This window comes from Condylura cristata, unplaced genomic scaffold (assembly GCF_000260355.1).
Source record: "Condylura cristata isolate star-nosed mole 26May11 unplaced genomic scaffold, ConCri1.0 scaffold00003, whole genome shotgun sequence".
NCBI classification, from domain to species: Eukaryota; Metazoa; Chordata; class Mammalia; order Eulipotyphla; family Talpidae; genus Condylura; species Condylura cristata.
The window spans coordinates 50,035,150-50,054,778 of NW_004567104.1; positions in this window are offsets into that span (position 1 = coordinate 50,035,150).

Genomic DNA, 19,629 nt, shown 5'->3' on the forward strand with positions numbered 1-19,629 from the left:
GTCTAAAAAATCAAATGAAGACCTCTTGGGGACATTTTATTATTTATTCAGCATTTAAGTAGCAATTAATATACAATGCTAATAACTCACTCTTAAAACAATGAAAATGTTTCTACTTCTTTGAAGATTGGAAACTTTCTTGATCCTATACAAACTCTAGTTATGCAAAATAATTTATTACTGAGCTAAATTAATCTAATTTAGTTTGAAAAGAATTTGTGTGACATTTAGAAAGACCTTTTCACATTTGTTTCATATCAGCTTCTGGCATTCACTAAGTAACCTGTTTCTGAAATTCAAATTTGGCATAAACAGATTTTATTTCAGACTTTTGCAACAGCATATTCTAACCTGTACATTGCATTTGTAACAAAACAAAAACATGTGGAAAAATTACATATTTCCTTTCCTTCTACAAACTTCCATGGCTTCAAATTTGAAGTACAGTTTGATTGAAAGATCCTATTTGTATTCCACTTAATCCTCAAGTAATTTGAGTTGGTATGTAGTTTGTGCTTATGATAAATTTTACCTAGTATATATACGTTACAGGGTGACATAATAAAGAACAACATTAAAAAATAGGGTTGAAATTTACAATGTTTATAAGGTAGCATCCCACCTATAAGGTAGCTATAAGAAATTACTAAGATCCATTAAGAAATAGAAATATGGCCCTCCCTGGTGGCACAGCGGGTTAAAGCACTGCATTAAGAAGCTGAAACCACTTCCGCATGAGTTCGATCCTCGCCTGCCCCGGAGGTGACCACATGGCGTGGCAGACCTCTCCTGACCCGCCCGCTGCTCCCCTCAGCAGTGTACTTTGTCAATCTGCCTGTTCTGCTCCCTGCTCTGTCTCTGGTGAAGCCTCTCACTGTCTCTGCACCTCTGGTCTGTACCCCAGTTCTGTATGAACAAATAAATAAATCTTAAAAAAAAATGAAATAGAAATATGGCATTATATGTGTTTCATACACAAGGGCACACATATAGGTATAAGAAATCAATATGGTGAAAAATAATTTAAATTGAAAAGGCCTTTTGCAACTTGTATGTCATTTGGACTCAACATAAAGGCAAAAATTAAAATGAAGGTTTTATAACTTCAATTATACCCTAAAAGGGAATAGCCAACTAAGTACAGTGAGCATATTGATTAAGATAGGCAATTTATTTTGATGAAAGCCAACTCTGAAAAGAATTAGCAATGGAAGACTCTGTAAAAGGTGCATTGACAGCTAATGTCAAGACAAATTTTTAGTAACAACACCCCAAGCTTCTACATTTATGCCTGTTGCCATTATAGGCTCTTTGTGAAAACTTTTTCAGTTCTTTAATGAACATGTACATATGGGTCAGTTCTTTCTTCCTGCTTGTCTCTGGATAAGCATCCTTTTCTTTCCCTTTTTATAACAAAATCTGACTTTTTGCATGTAACTAAACATCTTTGTCTTGTAGAGAAACTCTCCACATGCCACTGAGAGGGGAGCTCTGGTGAAATATTTTCCCAGAAGAAGGACCCTGCTCCCTGAACCCATCATCTCTCCTAACTGACATCAGTTTAAACATGAGGCATCTTTGAGGAATGCAGTTTGCCACCACACAGGCCATTTTCCACAAAGTTAAACCTCTGAACTCAACTAAAAAAGGTTGCACAAATAAATAGCTTCCACAAAGTTAAAGCTGTTTTTTTCTAAGGAGGATCAGGAGTAAATCTATACATATATGAAACACAAACACACTAGAGGAACAAAAACTACATTTGTACTTATGGTGGCCAGTGCCATGGGAAATCAACTTTCCCATAGGGTTGACCAGCCATGGATGGCCTAAGTTCCTCCATGTTGGGTGCCAAATCAGTTAGCAAACAGAATGAGGGACACTCCAGGACCCACAAATCCGCTTGCTTTAAATGGGTTTTGCCATTTGCCCCATAAAGACAAAGTATACTCTTAGTATGTAGAACATTCAAGGGAAAATAACTTGATACAATTAGTGTGCAATAGAGAGAAGAGAAAGAATATAATTTTTTTTTTCAAATTAAACACCCCAAAATACCCACCCCTTATGGGTAAATGTCCAGCTAAATGGAGCTGCCCTGAAGTGGAGCCACAGAGGCCTGAGATCTGGCCACAAGTCTTTTGGGGACCCATAGGATAGGGGCCAGGCAGGCCTGGAAGTAAAAAAGCGAAACCAAAATACAAGTCAAAATAAAGATGCCACTGTCAGCCTCCTCACAATTCTCTCCAAAGTCCCTCTCCATCTCGTTCAAGCTCCTTTGTCTATGTCTCCCAGGCCCCTGGCACAAGTCCAAGACCAAGAAGCAAGCGTGGCTTCTTCATATGTCTCTGCCTTCTTCCTCCTTTTCTTTATTTCAGTCTTTTCCTAGCTTCTCTTTGCTGTCAAGTTCCACCCTTCTTTGGGCAGGGCAGGGCACCTAGAACCTCCCCTTTCTATGGATATCACGCATTACAGTTCTATCAAAGTCCTTCCATACAAAGAGTATACTTTGCCTCTAGAGAGTTCAAGTGCCAGTGATATAATAAATGGGCTCTCAGATCAGCATTTGAGGATTTGCCTCCTTTGACGAATTTATGACAGAATTGGTTTTCCCAGAGCTCTTCATTGACGGTGGGTTTACTTTTTTCCCCCCCTTTTCTTTGCAGTTTCTCTTCTCTTGACAGGTTTAGGTTCAAAGAAAGGAAACCCAAACAAAAGCAAATAGTGAGAAAGCTCGCTGGTGCCCACTGCTCTTCCTCTCTGTGCTGCCTCCTGCCCCCTCCCCATTACTCTTGCTGACTCCCCTTTTTTGTTTCCCTTTGTGTAAGTAAAGGCTGGTGCCCACTTGTCTCCATCCCAGCACTAACTTTTACTCCCTCCCCTTTTTCTTTGTTTAACATTGTATAAATAGCCCTGTAACTTGCCAAAGAGTAGTGTGGTCTTTTGGACATGAGTCTGCTGCCCTCCTCATTTGTTGACAAATAGAACCACTTTCCTTTTCCTCAAACTCTGTTTCCTTTGTTTTTTTTTGGCTGAGGGAAACAGACCAGTGTTCAGTAACACCAGGGTGTCAGGATATCCCACAGTCTTCACATTAACATTATTACACCTCAATACTTACGAAGCCAAAATGACTATTGGAATTTACAGATCTTCTTTTCAGAGACAGGCAACTTTTCTATTTTCCAATTTCTTGTAGTGGATCATTTGGTTTTCTGGTATCTGAATCCAACCATTGAGTAACATTTTAGATGGAAAATACAGAGGAGAACTCTGACTCTATGATTTGATTGAGTCCTTGATTATTCTCCATAGGTCAACAGCTTCAAACTTTGTGGTTATATTGTGCTTTGGTTGGGGCTGGTTGCTTGAGAATTTTATTGAATGTCCTCATTTTTCTTTTTGTTTTAGGCTTTTCCAACGTTAGCCCTCTCTTTAGATACATTTCTTCATTTCTTTGTGTTGCCACTAGTGGTAGACTACTGCTACAACTTTTCCGGTGCTCTGGAGACACTTTGGGATAAGGAGGGGAAGAGCAGAGTGTTTTCCACTGTTTTATTCCTCCAAAATTCATTGCTTTCAGAGATTTGTCCTGGATTCTTGACAATGGGGATTTGTATGCTATCCTGTGTTTATATAGTGGCTTGATATATCCAATTATTTGGTTAAAAGAGATTTTCTTGCACCTTCAAGAAGTGAATGTTTTTTTTAGTCCCCCTTCTCTCAGTTAGAATGATCATTATTACCCTTCCCTTCTGTCCTTAGGGTGACAGAGATTACAGCCAGAGGTTTAAGATTTCCGTGAGGGAAAATGGAGTGAACGAGATAGGGTAGAGATGTTTCTGTTCTCTTAGTGTCTAGTGCTCTCCTCTGTCAAGTATGCAACCGAAAGAATGGATTTCTTTCTTGCCAATGTTATTATTTATGAGGAGTCTGTGAGGGTTTCTATTCTCCCATCCAAGCCTGCATTTAGACTTCAGCAATTTGTTAACATTAACTGCTTTATTTCTACCAGCTTTTATGGTACCTAGTCTCTCTATGCCAGTGATAAATACATGCTTACATTGCATTTGTCATTGAAAGAATAGCTCTTTTTTTTTTGTTTTTCTTTTTGTGGCCACAAATAAAATACCTTACAAATGCAACAAAATCATTCCTTTCAGAGTTAAGATCACAGGAAGCAATCTACTTACACTACATTACATTACCAGCTCTTAAATGTTATTTCTAAAATGTGTCAACTTCTAATTTTTTAGGTTACTCTTCAAAGTTTTGTAAACCATAAATTCATGTTATCTAGTCTTAAAAAAGATATCTTTAGTTAATCCTTTGTTATTCATATTCTCATTCCTTAATACAAACATTGAGTTTTCAATTGGGCACATTTTTGTTATAGAGATTACAACTCAACTATTTTAAATAAAAAAAATTATTATATTAGAAGAATGAAATATGATAATCAGTGCAGGTATATCTTAATTATGTAAATGAAGAAATTAGAATAAAGTAAGATCAGCAAGTATAAGGGTACAGAACATAAAGTCTTTTAAAAGTCTTAATTCTTGGGGCCTCCCTGGAGTGCAGTATTAACTCTCAGCTTTGTGAAGCTATTGGCAGCCACTGAAGCATGAGTTGGAGTTCCAGGCACAGCAGGCCTCTCTTGTCCAGTCCGCTGCAGGATATTTCAGCATATCAGCCTTTCCTACTCCTCACTCTGTCACTGATGAATCCTTTCACCAACCCTTGCCCCACCTCTGGCCTACCCCCCAGCTCTTGTATGCATAAATGAATGAATGACTGAGAATGAGTGAATAAAAATGAAGGAATGAATAATAAATTTTTTTTTAAAGTTTTAATTTTTCAACATTCTGTATAAATCAGACAATGTATAAGTCAATTCTTTTTTCTTTTGGTGAGAAAAGGATTCATAATATTACATTTCTTTGTATATTGATTTATAGATTTTAGGGAAAATACACACACACAAAACTTAGTATCTTAGTATGTAATAGGATGCTTAATGTAATGTATTTAGTGTTTGTTAAATTTTTTCTTAATCTGTCAGTAGCAACAAGATACTTAATTCCTAAACAATCAGAAAACTATTTCCAGGTGTACTTTTATTTCTTAGTTTTAAAATATTTACTTATTTATGCATACAAGAACTGGGCTATAAGCCAAATGTGTAGGGGTGAGAGGATTCACCTGACACAGAGTGTGGAGCAGAACAGGTGGATCCACTGAAATACACTGCTGAGGGGAGCAGCGGGCCTGTCAGAAGTCTACCAAGCCATATGGGTCACCTCCCTGGCTGGGGATCAAATTTGTATGGCAGAGGCTGCTGAGAGTTCTGCGATACTACCCTTTAACCCATTGCACCACCAGGGAGGTCCCAAGTTTACATTTTAAAAAGTTTTCTCCAGTGGTTTGGGATATATTGCTTTTGCTAGAGTTTTGGGATATTTGGGATTTTCTTTGAGGATTAAAAGTCATAGGCATTATAAACCAGATTGTTGGTTCACAGTCCTTTGGAAACGTTTTAGCTTTTTGATCTATTAGCATTTACTTATTTCCACTTGAAAGCAAACACAAGCAAAGCCTTTGTTAGAGCTCTTAAATAGGAAAAAAAATGTGTGATTTATTTACTAATCCAAATACCACTTTTAGCTCTTCACCTTACCTCTTTTCTCCTCCCCTGCCTTTTAATTGCAACTACCTTCAAGGCCTCTGATATTGTCAGCCTGGGTACAATAGAAACCATTTAAATCTGATCTTTCCTGCTTTGTCTGACCAAGATGTCTAAATAGAAGATGTTGGAGAAAGGCTTGAGGTCTTATCTCCTGTAAAAGCTGTTCTTTAGTGTCACATAAAGTTATTCTATTTTTTGTATCTCTCGTTGTAGGGCTTTGCTAAAAACTTCATTCAGCATCCAAAAGAATCCATTTTCACACTTCCTAACTAGTGTAAGTATAGCTACAATGCCTGAGGGCATGGGATCTGCTTTTCATTTATCACAGTTGTAGTTCTGAAAATGTGTTGTGATGAGGGGTCAGTGCTAGAGACAGAAAATATTTTTGATATTAATGGCAGGAAATGGCTTACATGATTAGGCACTTGGAAAATTGCTGAGAGTTCTGAAAGTCTCTCAATAAAGAGGGTCAATTTGTTAGAGTACAAATTGGGACCCCTGAATTTGCACACTCTAAATGAGTTCTTCCATCTGCTACATAATGACCAAACATAATCTTAGTGTATAAGACATTCAATAGGAAAATAAACTTTCATACAATTAGTGTGCAATAAATAGAAGATATCATAATAGTTGCTAGCAAAATACCTGATGTTATCCATTCCTTCATGGGTAAATGCCCAGAAAAACAGGGTTAGCACTTAGGGGGGGCGCACTGAAACCCAAAAGTTTCAGGCATCCTCTGTCCTGGAAAATAGAACAAGTAGCAAAAAGGCCCATGCAATTTTGGGAGGAAAGGAGAAAATCACACTACAAATCAAGGTAATGGCTGCCACCGTCAGCTTCCCCAGGGGCCCCTCACCCACTTCCCTTCCAAGTATCTCTACATGTCTTGACTCCGCCTCATCCAGTCCCTGATGAAAGTCCAACGCCAAGAAGCAAGTGATACTTTTTTAGTGGGAATTGATGCAGTGACAGGTCCCTCTTCCTGCCCCACCAGATAAGCATCATTAGCAAGTTTGTTTAACAAAATTGTCTTCTTGTAGTCTAAGGAAAAAGAAAGGTCATTCCTAAGAGGATAACAAGGAAGTTAAACAGGTGCTAACAAATCAAGCTGGCACCCACCCAGAATCTCCATATGCCTGCATCAAAAGGCCCTGCTGCCCCTGGCTGGCACCCCTTTGCAGACTCTTGCCTATCTCACCCCACCTTTATTTTAACCCTTTGTATAAATACCTCTGCAATCTGCCAAAGCACAGGATAGTGGTCTTTTGAATGCAAGTCTTTTACCCTCATCAATTTGTTGACAAATTAAACTACTATCCTTCTCCTCAAGCTGTTAACTTTTATCAGCGGAGGGAAACGTAAGCCAGCATTCTGTACCCTATGGTATGTGCCTCCTTCTCCCCTGCTCCAAATCCTCTTGAGCTTCCCCTGGCTGCCTTATGTGGGGTAAGGAACTTGGAACCTTCTCCTTTTTGTGGAGATCACACTGTTGCAAATTGGAGAGAGCAACTTTGTATATTTGTATCTGTGTCCTCTTACATTCTTAATGTTGTCACCCTATTTTAAAAAGTCAGTTTTTATTATATTGAGCTAGGTCTCTTATTCATGTATAACTGTTATATTCATCACTTTACTTTTAAGGAGAAAAAAATACTATCTATGTAAAGAAAATATCTAACTCACCGGAGAATTTTATTTTAGTACTTGGGGCATATTTGTAAGATTTAAATAGAAAAGCTACCAAATCTTAAAAGAGTGAGAACTAAAATTTGCCTTTATGCCAGTCTCATAAATTCTCCTGTCCCTTTTTTGTAAAAATGATAGAGAAAAAAAAAAGAGAGAAAAAAATGATATAGAAATATTTTTATAGGGGCCTCCCTGGTGGCACAATGGGTTAAAACAACACTATGAAGCTATCTACAGCCACTGTAATGCCAGTTCGACTCCCAGCCAGGAAGGTGACCCCACATGGCTCAGCAGAACTACCCTGTCTTGCTCACTGCTCCCCTAAGCAGTGTATTTTGATCTGCCTGTTATGTTCTGCACCCTATCTCTGGTGAATCCTCTCACCTGCACCCCCTCCACACACACACCTCTGGCCTGTACCCCAGTTCTTGTGTGCATGAATAAATAAATCTTTTAAAAATATTCTTATAGTGATTTACAAGGAAAGCAAAAATTAACTGTGTAAATTTTATATTAATAAGCTTCCATGAATATGTAGAAAATTATTAAGAATAAATATGTTATAAATGTTTACTTTAGTGTATTAATACAGGAGAAACTTTCACTTTGGTACTTTCATCATCACTATAATTTGCTTGTACATTAAGACAAGTCAATAGGCAAAATCTAGCTCATCTCCTCTTTTGTAAAAAACTTTATTGGGCAACAGCCACTTTGTTTTTGTGTCCCAATGACAAAGTTGCATATGAGGAATAGAGATCTCTCAAGCCACAAAACCTAAATATATTTCTTACCTGACCTTTTATTAAAAAAAAAATATCCTGACCTTTGCTTTAAAAACTTGCTCTGAAACCTAAGACAAAATCCCGATACATGCAATGTTAAATAATTATTTTTAAGAAGTAGGCATTTTCCTAAAACTCACAGGATTTTCAGGGAAGGCAGAAACTTATTTTAGCAGTTTTAAGTCTAGTTCAACTTTGTCCCTGACTACACTCAAATGATCTTAAAGAGGACAATAAACATCAAGTATCATCATCAAATATCTACTGAGTAAATCGGTATCTGCAGAACGTAATTATAAAGAGACACACACAGGTCCTGCTGTACACACCCACTAATATGCATATACACATAGGCATGCACATACAGATGTATTTACCCATTTAGTTCCCCTATCAATAGTGGTCTCTACAACTGAACCCTGTATTTTTGCTTTTAACTCAGCTATTCACGACATTCCACAAAGACATAGCAAGCTAAAAGAAATGAGAAAGCTAAATCAAACCTGATACAAAACCAATGATCTACATCCACGGAACATTTAATTTTCAAAAAAAAATGTTTATAATTTCTTCTCAAGACACAGAGATTTCCCGCATGAATTGCACTCCAATCTTTCAAGTTTAGCGCAAGCATGAGTATCTAAAATGTTATGAGTTTAGTGATTTTGAGTTTTGTAATGAAAAGTTTGAGCATTGTTCTCAGAGGAAACACTTCCTGGCTGTGCTTCAAGGAAAGAATATGTGATTGCTGGGAGATTAGACATTCTGACTGCATTAGGCCTTCATCATTCTATGGTATAGGGGTGTTGTCAGGGCTGTGTCAAAGAGAGTGACAGATCTATCTCCATAGCTTGTGGGAAAGCCTAAGATGGAGGAGACTGTACACTTTTAACATAGTAATCTGTTATTTTTTAGGAATCAGATACAATAGCAATTTTGAAAACAATTTTTTTTTTTAGCTATTGTAGCTAAAACACAGCCTATACTGATCCCTTCTTATTTAAATATGGCTATTTCCAATTTTATTAGAAGAGGGTATACAAGAACATCAAACTATTTTATCTATCTTGAAAGATAAGATAAAAACTCATTCATGGTCTTTTGAAAAAGAAAACACATTTGAGCAACCAATTAGCAATTAGAACAATGTAGCTAATGCAAAGATATTTGTGTCTATTTTCTTGTTCTTAATCTGATACAATCTAAATTGAACACATATATCTCATAAATTCTAGAATGGATGGGAATATTTGTATATCTAAATAAGTGTGGTTCCCCTATAATGTAACATTATTAAACAATAATTCAACCTATTTTATGTAGACTAATACTTTTGGTGGTCTTAAATGTCATTTCAATATTATTGTAAATACTCTTAAATAAAATTATTATTGTAAAATAGGTAATATTTAACATTTCTAACATTCAGAGATTCAGGCTTCTTCATCTTTATTTCTATTTGATTAGTTGTATCGGTTTCAAGTTGATGAAAGAAATACTTAAAGACAAAGGAATCACTTACATTAATATAATGTCATTACTGGACTTAAATTAAGTTTACCAATAAAGCACAAACTTTGATAAGCTCTTCAAGGAGAGCCCCATATAGGGATGAAATATTTCATGTAATTGGTGAAATGGTAGTGACTGTGTACTGACTGTGTCATCTTTTAGCTCCCAGAGTACTCTATATTTACATGTATTTATATAATCTCTGTATGTAGGAAAAGTGACTATTCCTCCAGTCTAATACTTTCCTACATATCTCTCCTATTCTTGTATCAGTTGTCTACTTATCCAATCCCTGTCATGTAGCACACATTCCTTTTGCTTTCTTTCTGGATCCTGAAATCCTGCCTTTTTTAACAGTAATTTCCCTGGACACATAATTTTATGCTTTAATCATAATTTACCTAATTAATTACATTTATAGGCACACATTTCTTTGTAGTTTCTTTTACTCATTGAGTCCTATACATAGACCAGTACAGAAAAAAAAAAAAATCCCATTTACTATTGAAACAAAGACAGAAGAAATGGTTGTTTTTGAACTGGTATCTTACTTCACACTATCTCACTGTGTCTACCTTTCCATAAGTCTGGTTCTTATAATGTCAATACATGTAGCATATTGAGCTGAATATCAACATATATATAATCATTAACTACTTCTTCATCATGAGGGGAAGCCTGGGCATAAAAAATAAAGTCTTCAATAAAAAGTGTCCTGAAATCTGACATTACATTTGGATAATATTTAAAAGTAAATTTTTGGTATTAGTGTTGTTATTGCTATTAGTGTTGTTACTGCTTTTTAAATACCTTTAGAGGAAATTTAGAATTAGCTGCATTGAAGATTTTTAAGCATTCTCAAAGGAAACAGTACAGAAAGTTAATGATTATTTTGATAATGCTTATGTAACCCTGATAAAAGTAGCAAATATATTTATTTTATGTTCAATTTTTGCAAAAGTGTATTCATGAAGTTTAAGTATCATCCCATTACTTTAAGTATTTTTCTTTAAGAAATTCATTTTTAAACCTTATATGCATTGATATTAAGGTTTTGATAGAAAAATCTAAATCTAATCTAAAAAATCTAATGTAAAAAATCTAATGCTATGTAAAGAGTAACTGAAAAAAGAATAATGAAGTGATCCTTGAAATGTTAATGTTTTAACTAATATAAAGAAGACAAATTTTACCTTGAGTTTTTGTATGAATTATGTACACTCAGACATTTGGATAATTTTGAGCATACTCGTAATTGCAGTGCTATTGTGAAAAAAATGTTTTTGCAATACATTTATAAATGTATTGATATATTGGAATTCAATATTAGCTCTGTAAGGAATATTTATAATAATCATCTTTATTTTAAAATTGTATTTCTTTTAATTGATTCTGGATCTATTTTTATAATAGATCTTTTTTATTGATTTAGCATATAAATTAGATTTATACACACTTGGATTATAAGTAGGATGGAATTGTGGATTCATCTGAACATTAAATCAATTCCTGTATATTCATGGATTAGATAATTATACCAAAATTATTTATCTTATCATCATGTAAGTTTTTATGATTGTTTTAGGATTATTCACATTGCCTCTTTCTCCATGAAAGAAAAGTAAAATTAGAGGATTTTGGAGTTTTTAAAAAGCAAAGAATAATTTGCAAAAGAGAAAATTTGGGTATATTTTCAGTGTTTAAGTACCTTCTTAGATTTCATTATTTTACAGATATCTGAAACAACATTGCCATTATTTTTGGTTTTAATTACATGACATATGCTAATGTGTGTTATCAGTCATTTGTGAATCTGTACAGAAAATGAAATTTAACCTGTTAATAACAAATCATATTTGTTTTCTGAAATTTCTGCTTTTTGGTAATATAGTATTACTTATCCATGTCAAACTCAAACGAAGGTCTGCTTTAAACTGTTTCTTCTTCTTCTTCTTTTTTTTTTAAGATTTATTTATTTGTGCATACAGAACTGGGGTACAGGCCAGAGGCTCAGGGGCGGTGAGAGGCTTCACCAGAGATAGAGTGTGGAACAGAACAGGCAGATCGATGAAGTACACTGCTGAGGGTTGTTTCTTCTTTTTTAACCCTAATAATTTGTATTCTATTAAAAAATTTTTCCTTAGACTTCAAAAAAACTTCACCCTAATTAATATTGTTCCCCCTTTGCCCCCCTCCCCCCACCGCCCAATTCTTTTACAATTGTGAAAGGCAAAAATCTAAAATAAGACAGCAGGGTTATTTTTCTTGGCTGTGCTTCGGCTGAGTTTGTCCCTAGCCTTCCCTTGCTTCGACAGGCTGCCTGTTCCCCCAGTTTTTGACTCTATCCTTCATCTCAATGCAAACAGCATTGCATGGCCCAATTCTCTCTCTTTCTCTTTGCTGCTATTATATATATATTTCCCCCAATCCTGACTCTCACTTATCCCCTATGATCACATTGTGACCCAGTAATCTTACATAATTTTATTCATCTCACTATCAACTCAATTACATATGTAGACCTTTGTTGTAAGATAACATATTCCCAGGGGTGTAGGCATTTTTCAACCTATGTCAGTGTTATTTCTTACCTACAGGATAAAGATGAGTCTCCTTATTGTACTCAGATAGGGTTATATCTTGCTATGTCGATTGTATGGTTACATGTCCCTTTCCTTATTCTCTCCCACTTTCTGATTTTATGCACCAATATTTGCCCTCCCAAGTATTTTATTCCAGCAGCATTGTCACAGTAACAGTGCTATACAATCATTTTAGCAACATTTTTATGCAAAAGCCCCACAATGGTGTTTAGAGTAAGTATTGGTATCCACGTACTCCTAAATATTCACATTTATTCTTTCTGAATTGTTCTTTCCTTTTTGTCCACCTAATATGTATCCATTCTCTTATAAGAATGATGACAAGCTGGATTTTTTTTCCTTGAAGTTTTCCCTAATATAATAGTTTGAATTTAATTTTCTTTCTAAAATGACTGATCAAATCATCTGTTCTCAATCTTTTATGATCAGGATAGGTGTAAAGATCAGGTGGCAAGATCTAAGATTCTAAAAATCAAGTATAATTTATCTCATCTCTAGCTCTCCCTGATACTAGTAAATAGATAATCAACAAAATTTTATATGCAAATGATAATGTCTTCATGATAGAGTAAACTTTATAGGACATTTAGATAAATAACTTATAATATCCTATCTTAAGGATTACTTGTAATGATGGTAAAACAAAAAAAGTAATATTTACTTGGTTGTAATAATGTTGATGGGATTAGAAGAGACTCAAGTATAATAGAAATAAAAGTAAGAAGAATACAATAAAAAATGCCAAAGATGAAAAAAGAAAAATTATTTAAAAATTGCCAATGTTGGGCCTTTCCTGGTGGTGCAGCAGGTTAAAGCACAGCACTGAGAAGCTAAAGCCACTTCCGCATGAGTTCGATCCCCGCCTGCCCCGGAGGTGACCACATGGCGCGGCAGAACTCTCCTGACCCACCCACTGCTCCCCTCAGCAGTGTACTTCGTGGATCTGCCTGTTCTGCCCCCCACTCTATCTCTGGTGAAGCCTCTCATTGCCCCTGAACCTCTGGCCTGTACCCCGGGTCTGTATGCAAAAATAAATAAATCTTTTAAAAAATTGCCAGTTTTCTTTTTACTGTGACTTTAATCCTATTGATGTTTAGAAGGTAACTTTAATGTAGCTTTAAATATCTTTGCAATATTTTTTATTTATATTTTTATTTATATCCATACAGCAGCTTAAAAGTTATTAAGATAATAACACTAGAAAAAAATATTACCTAGACTCTTCATATTAGAAGACTATCTGTACAGAGCCTTCCCTGGTGGCACAGTTGGTTAGGACACAGCACTGCAAGCTAGCCCCAGGTGCCTCAGTGTGAGTTTGATCCCTGACCCGGGAGGTGACCCACATGGCCCAGCAGACCTCTCCTGTCTCACCCACTGCTCCCCTCAGCAGTGTGTTTCAGTCCATATGCCTATTCTGTTTCCCACTCTGTCTCTGGTGAATCCTCTCGCTGCCCCTGTACCTCTGGCCTGTAGCCCAGTTCTGTATACAGAAATAATCTTTTAACAATTAAATATAAATGACTATGTATAAAACTAGCTACCCTCAAGTTAGTTAATAGAACTGTCAATTTATAAACTTCAGATTAATAAAATAGTTTGTGAATAAAATAGTTTAAGACAGGGCCCTCCCTGGTGGCGCAGCGGGTTAAAACACTGCACTAAGGAGCTGAAACCACTTCCGCATGAATTCGATTTCTGCCTGCCCCGGAGGAGATCCACATGGCGAGGCAGACCTCTCCTGACCCGCCCGCCGCTCCCCTCAGCAGTGTACTTCGTCCATCTGCCTGTTCTGCTCCCACTCTGTCTCTGGTGAATCCTCTCACCCTCCACATCTCTGGCCTGTACCCCAGTTCTGTATGAATAAATAAATATTTAAAAAAAAATAGTTTAAGACAAGTTGATATTTTTTCCTGCCTAGGAGTAAGATATTCATCAAAAAGTCTTATAAAATACATTATTTCAAAGGTAGATATTGTATAAACTACTTTAAATAACTAGGTAGTGAATATTATCAGATTGGCTAAAATTTCATAAAAGTCAATACTACTTAAGCTCAAAAAATTTTTTCAGCTTTTTCATCCTAGAAAATGAGGAATCTCTGTGTAAATGTGAATTTTAGAAACTACATAGATTTAAAATCAATATATGAGGGTAATGCATAGCATAAAGCACAGCTTACAATCTACTTATTTAAATTATATGCTTTAGAATAAGCACAAAGTTATTTTTATTAATGTGAAAATCATAACAGTATAAGATATTTCTACTTGAGGGTCATTTTATGTACATATTAAGCCATAAAAGTTTAGAGGAAATAAAGCTTCAGGAGATAATTTTATACCACTTTTATCAAGGATATGATACATTTCATTTGCATAAATATTTCCATAATTATGTTTAAGTATATTCCTTTATAATGCTGATCTTTATAAATTTTGTTATTTTTTTTCTAATTTTTATTTTACTATAAAATTTACCTGGTTTTGGTGCATAAAAGTAAGTGCTCATGTATCTAGGATGGCCTTTTGAATATTAAACTAAAGTATTTACAGCTTTTTATTACTAGTTCTGTATTTCAAAGTAAATAATAATGAAAAATAAGTTTCCAACAAACATGAAGCCTGGTGTATTCACAAAACAAGGCGTTTCCCTAGTTTGTAAGGGATAAGCACTTGAGTCAGATGCCTTTACAATGGTGTTTACTATCTTGTGCCCATATTTCCACATTTGAGTTGATGAGGAGTGAAAGCTACAAGAGGTTTGGCTGGGTGTAAGGAAGAAATATCCGTTATAAGGCTTCAGCTCCTGTCATGAAATGCAGAGTGGACTGCTGAACTTTCACTGACGTGAGACCACAGTCACAGGCATTTCTATCTATAATATAATGTCCCCTGTATGCTAAGCACAGCGTAGTGCTTCAATGTCTGTACTTCAATGTTTCTCCATGCCCAAATAAGGTAAAAAGTATTTAGGAGTTTCTAAGACCATGTTGGGCTGATATGTAGATATCAGGAAGCTAACCATGGGGAATTTTGTGGCATGCAGCAAGATGTTAGTGCCCTGAGTGTGAAGATGTCGGGAGAAGCTAAATGAAAAACATGAAAGCTTCAAGAACAGTCTACAGCACCATGCAGAATTGATCCACTTCAGCTAGGAAAGGAAACTAAATCCTGACCCAGGAGAAAACAATACATACCAGTGACCAGCTCCAGTGAACAGGGTTGAGGAGAGGCACTGAAAGAGCTTGGAAATGAAACACTACAGACACAAAATATGGTTTAAGAGAAGCAGGACCCAGGGAATGCAAGGCTTCTCAGTCCAGGATCAAGTGTCCCAAGGGCCCCATGCAGCTCATTTTTATTGAAAAAAAAAATCCCTTCCCCTTCTTATTAGTTACTAGACAATGAATCATTCTCTTAGCATTTAGTCTTGTCCAGACACACATTCACCTCCAAGGTTCTGCATTATCAGATACCTTCTACTCCCCTTCTAATAATGCCTGTTTCTCAGGCTTAGCTTTGCCAACACAAGAAGGACATTGTGGTCAGTACCTGGGCCAGTCACCCAGTCATGATCGTGAAATTCTCCTTGTCTCAACACCTCACAAATTAGGGGTCTCCACCGAATACTGAGTGTTTGGGGGGAACACACACACACCACATACACACATATGCACAGATCACAGTTCCCTCACTTGCTAGCTTTTAAAAGGTCTTTGAAACTCTAGCAAAGAGGCACTAAAGTCCATATTTCTCTAATAACCACAGATCACAGATCATCTTTGACTTCCTTTTGCATCCCATATACTCAGAAACTATATAGCAGAGCAACATCAGAAGGGAAAGATATTACAAAACCAAGAGTTTGTTTAAATGTGACTTAATGGAAGGTACTGTTTTTAACTAGAAATACTGTTTATTCTAAACGAGCAAGATGGAAGGGCCAAAGAAGTCATGTATACAAAGTGAATGAGGTTGTAACTTCTTTACAAGATTGAGTATGAGAGTTCAAAATTGAAAACAGTTCATTATCATAGTGATGAGTGATTGCAAACTTACTTTTAATGCAAGATAAAGAGAAAACTTAAAGAATAGATTGGAATTGGAGCAAGGAAAATAGAAATAATAATTTTAAGGGTCTATTTGTGTTTGTAAAAGAAATTTAAACGGATGGCTTTATTACCTGGAGATTTGAGTAGAAAAAGTGAGTTCCTTTTATGAAACCTCTTACTGACTACAAAAAAAAATGTAATGATTATAGCTGCTGACAGGGGCTATCCTTTGCAGATAAGCAGTTATTGTTATTGGCTCACTATAAAAATGCTAATAAGTTCAGATTTTCTTTCCAATCAACATAGTTTAAATGAATAAATCAAAATTAAATAAAAATTGGTAGAAATTAACAAAGCTTAGCTGGTAAATTGGGACTCAATCAACATAAAGATTATGGACATTTTTGACAGTTCAATATAGAAGTATTAAAATCAGTATTATATTTAATAATAACTTTGCATCTTCAAAGACATTAATTTCCATCATTGAAGAAAAAGAAATTCAGAAGATTTCTTTTTCCCCAAAAGTAAATTTGTCTAACAATAAAAAAAAAAGAAAATTTCTGTTACTAGGAAATGGGCAAGTGTTTGATCACTAAATCCTCATTAAGATCTAGTGATTAAATCCTTTAAAAATGATCCATTTATCTATCTAGGGGGAAATGTAGGTATCAGTGTGTGTGTATGTGTGTGTGTCTGTGCAAGAAAGAGAGAGAAAAAAGTAAATTTTTTAAACTGTAAATTTCTACATTAAATTTGTTCAGAAACTTAATGTTGTCAGAAATTGCTTGCTACAGTGCTCCACTATTAAAACACCTGTCAATAGAAAAATTATATCTATATCACTACAAAATTTAGATTTTGTGGAAATTTAAAATTTGATATGAACCTGTGTGCAAATACAGAAAGGCAATGTTATATCTTTCACAGTGCACACACATATATAGACATTTAGAATAAAATTATATATAATATACATAATTATGTGCGTATGTATATGTATATATGCATATATATAATATATAATCATGTATATATAACCATTCTGTAGAAAGAGAGATAAATTTCTATAGTCCATGATGCTTACAGGTTTTCATTTACGTAAAGATTAATTGCAAAAAATCAACCAGATGAACTTAGGTTTGTAAAGGATGCGATAGGGAGAGATAAAACTAGGAGAAAATTCACTACGAGATTACTCTGAAGGCTTATTAGGTACCTTATTATTAGTGTTAGTAGGCAATTGATGAAATCTTCAATAAAACTTGAAATGTGTAAGGATGTTAGATGATTGATCTAGAATGTAGTTTTCCTTGTTCAAGGAACTATTTTGTCCTTAAGAATTATGTAAATTTTACTATGGTGATGGCACATGGGTGATTTGGTGATGGGAAGCCCACGGGGATTACAGCTAAGATGGAAAAATGCACAAAATGATGTAAAAATAAACTATTAAAAAAAGAATCATTTAAATTTTACTCCTTTATTGAAACAGTGACTGTGAAACTGTATTGATAAAATGATGTTCATTGATGTGTTGGTCTCAGGGGAAAAAAAAGCTTGGATATGTAACAAATGATTCAGGTGATTTGACAGTATTCAAAGGGAAAATTAATACAACTTTTTCTTTAGAATTATTTCACAAATTAACAATTTATGATTTTCACAAAATCATGTTCCTAAGAAGCCATACATTAAAAAAAAAAAAATGCTCACTCAGTTTTTAAAAAGCCACCTCTTACCTCTTAGCAGACCAATTCAGCAACATAATGTAACTTATTGAAGTGACATTGCATTATCCACTAATATGCTGGACACACTCATCTTCTTTTCTCTACCTTCTGTAAAAAGTGAGACTTAATGTAAATAAAACTGGAGAACATCAGTGTTCCTCTAGCTTAGCGACCAGCTGATGAGCTATGGCATGAACTATTTGGCAGTAAGTACAGTCTCACTGGAATACTTACTATACTTAGAAGACATTATTTTTCTTAAGAACAGCCTAAGATAATTTTTATTTATTATGATGATACTGGATTTTATTAAAACTATCCTGCTCAAAGTTCCTCAGGGAACAATTAATGTAATGAATTACTTTAAGCTATTAATGCAAGAAATAAACACATATTTTTCTTTGAAAAATTAGAATGCCCTTTTATTAGACAATGGATATTTTATACTGTAGTATATATTGCTTACCTTATCTTGCAGAAATGTTAGAACAAAGGGTTGTGCTAAACTGATGCCAGATTTTCTTTATAATATACTTACAACACATGCATCTCTTCCATTTGTTTCAGCATAGATTTAGTTTATTAAATTTATAGAACCTGATTTTTCCACTGGTAAGTTAATCTTACATTGTAAGATATTATAAAGATTATAAAATCTTTTTTACAAAATGAGATTACAAATTAATTTTAGACTATTACAACCTCTATTTAGAAATATTTCTAGGAAAGAAATATCTTGAAGCACACACATTTCCCTCCTATCAACAGTCAACCATATCTTTGTCTTTCATTTTCAAATCTCATCAAACCACTGTGTTTTATATATGTGTTGTAAGTGGCCTTCCCCATTGAAGAGTATTTTCTCAGTGCTTTTTTTTTTAATTTCTGTTTTTATTAATACCTTATGATATAAATAGCCCTTGACTTTGGATTTGCATTCTCTACAGAATTCTCGCTCTCATTTTCTTGCTTCCTCTTATCAATTTGCATAAATATTTTATACACTTTTCAAATATTCAATACTGATAGCTACTATATTTAATAACAACAACAAAAAATTTTGAAACAAACACTAACTCTTTTTCCCTAGTAGTCCATTGCTGTAATGTTTTCCATCATTATATAAATGAAATTATTTTTAAAAGTCTCCAGTGATGAATTTTAAACATCATATATAATGATATTTTCTCCACATTTAATTTTTACAGTATTTTAAAATGATTTACATTTCTTAGCTTCTTCCCTCCCCCTCCCCTTTATTTCCTCTCTTCCATTTAAAAAAGTATTTACTGTGCATTTGGACAGCTGTTAGATGGCATGTAACTAAGGAAATAATAGGACTAGCATTTCGACTTAAACCTTGATTCCTTTCCAGTTAACCTCCTTTTTTAAATGGATTTTTTTTCAAGATTTATTTATTTCTGCATAAAGAAGTGGTGTATAGGCCATAGATCCTGGGCAGTGGAAGAATTCACCAGAGATAAAGTGGGGAGCAGGATAGGCAGCTCGACCAAGTACGCTGCTAAAGGGAGCAGTGGGCATGACAGGAGCGGTCTGCCAG